Genomic DNA, 2,020 nt, shown 5'->3' on the forward strand with positions numbered 1-2,020 from the left:
CCACCCCGACAGTTCCATAGTAACCAAAGGTGACCTGTATGGAAATCACACATGTATCACTATGAAGTAAGGGTGTCTAGGATTGGGTAGCTTAGCTCTGCATGCTGTAGCCTATACTGCAGTGAATAGATGCACTTGTTAGTCGCTATTAACCGGGGATTCAGTATTCTGGTGTCCTGCTATCAGGTGTTAGAGCCTCAGGTTCCCAGTACTTGGTGAATGGACTGACCAGTATCAAATTGCATATGGTGGCCAAAGCTTTTAACAGCCGGAGATGAAATAACATACTGCTTGAATCAGGGGTGTTACTACTGGGCCAGAACAAAAAATGTCAAACTCAGTCCACTTAAGCACCTTCAGAATGAAAATCTGTCCACACGATCTTTTAGAGCGTCGGAAGAGTCGTGGAGCGTCCTTAGAAGATCTCAGATCTTGAAACACAGACACAAGCGGTTTGTTCACACACTTCAGGGAAAAACAGAAGCCATCTAACGCAGAGTCTCTTCAGAAGCTGCTCTTTTTATTGTCGTAATGAATCTACGTTAAATCAGTTTGGTGAAAGGGGCCCTATTTCACTGCATTTATTTCTCACAAGACTAATGTTATGTTCGCATGCAGTGAAGCAAATGTATGACAAGTGACACATGGCAATAAATTAGCATTTCATTTACAATGTAAAAAAAAATATTAGTAACAGTGTACCAACATTAATACTGAATATAAAATATACGCAACTAATCAAATAATGCTTGTTCTTTTTCATGTCTCTCTTGCCCTTGAAGGTACGTGGTAAAGCAATGTGACATTCATAACGTCCAAGTTCACAGCTACGAGTACCAGTTGGATTGAGCATCTTCTAGAGTGCCTCTGTCAGTCAGTCTGTCTCTCTGTCTGTCTGTAGGCTCCGTGTCTCAATGCCAATAAACTGCTACTTCAAGCCTCAGGATTTGACATAGAAACAGCTCTGGAAGAAGCCCCAGCATGTTGAGTTCAATACAGGTCCAATGCTTTCGTTTTCATCGTCCACTAATGTCCAAACGTCCTGGTTCAACGTTTCATCGCCAAAGATCACGGTCCTAACGTCCTTAGTGACACTGGAGGTGGCTACCAGAAAGTAGCAGCAGCATGATTGTAGCAGTCCCCACGTGGTCCGTTTATGACTCCTAAATTGTCTTCCCCAATGGTATGGGGGTTCCGTTAAGTCCTACTGGTTTATCCTCCGCAGCATGGCTCCATATGGGTCTGAGGCTGTCTGGAACTGTGGGTCAGTTCCACACACAGGTGGTGGTCCCTTTTCACAAACCCCGAACCAACGCCAGCAGCAATGTCACTTGGGTAAGGTTTATATTGGAAGAATGTTTGACACCACTAGGAATAATATAGGATACAACTGGCTGGAATTCCATGTATAGGGGTCAGGGATCAGGGGTGAGGGGTGGCGGTGTTGTGTTTGGGTGTGCGAGGTTACTACACGATACTACACCATCAATGAAAGTTCCCAGTGTGAGGTAAGAAGAGATCATTTGAAACAAACAACAACATTGCCAGCATTAACAAACATAGATACTGTCTTAGTGTTCATATTGCTCAGAACAGATCCAGCCTATAGAGTGAATGCACCCGTTTCTATAGCACCACGGGCCGGGTAGAGGCCAGGTAGAGGCCAGGGAGAAGAGCCAGGGAGAAGAGCCTGGGAGAAGAGCCTGGGGGAAGAGCCTGGGAGAAGAGCCTGGGAGAAGAGCCTGGGAGAAGAGCCAGGGAGAAGAGCCTGGGGGAAGAGCCTGGGAGAAGAGCCAGGGAGAAGAGCCAGGGAGAAGAGCCAGGGAGAAGAGCCAGGGAGAAGAGCCTGGGGGAGGACAGGGTGAAGCCAGGAAAGGCCTCCCACTTGAAGAGGAAGAGGAAACGAGGAGGCGGCAACGGAAACAAACAGTATTCCACCGGAATAAAAAAAAAAGAATAATAAAAAGCACCACTGTGTTGCATAATATTCTGTTATTTGCTTTTTGTACTCTCTTTGAAG

The 2,020-nt window shown here is 45.8% G+C and overlaps 1 protein-coding gene across 3 annotated transcripts in view; it reads right to left on the reverse strand.

The window, feature by feature from the left end:
- Window positions 1-499: 499 nt before the first annotated feature.
- LOC139543735 (A disintegrin and metalloproteinase with thrombospondin motifs 6-like) overlaps window positions 500-2,020 on the reverse strand; it is an 89,527-nt gene continuing 88,006 nt past the window's right edge. For all 3 annotated transcript variants that reach the window (XM_071350101.1, XM_071350100.1, XM_071350099.1), the window contains exon 25: window positions 500-2,020. This exon is cut by the window's right edge and continues 1,573 nt beyond it. The gene's annotated coding sequence lies outside the window, so the exon portion shown is untranslated.

The sequence above is a fragment of the Salvelinus alpinus genome, chromosome 18 (assembly GCF_045679555.1).
Source record: "Salvelinus alpinus chromosome 18, SLU_Salpinus.1, whole genome shotgun sequence".
NCBI classification, from domain to species: Eukaryota; Metazoa; Chordata; class Actinopteri; order Salmoniformes; family Salmonidae; genus Salvelinus; species Salvelinus alpinus.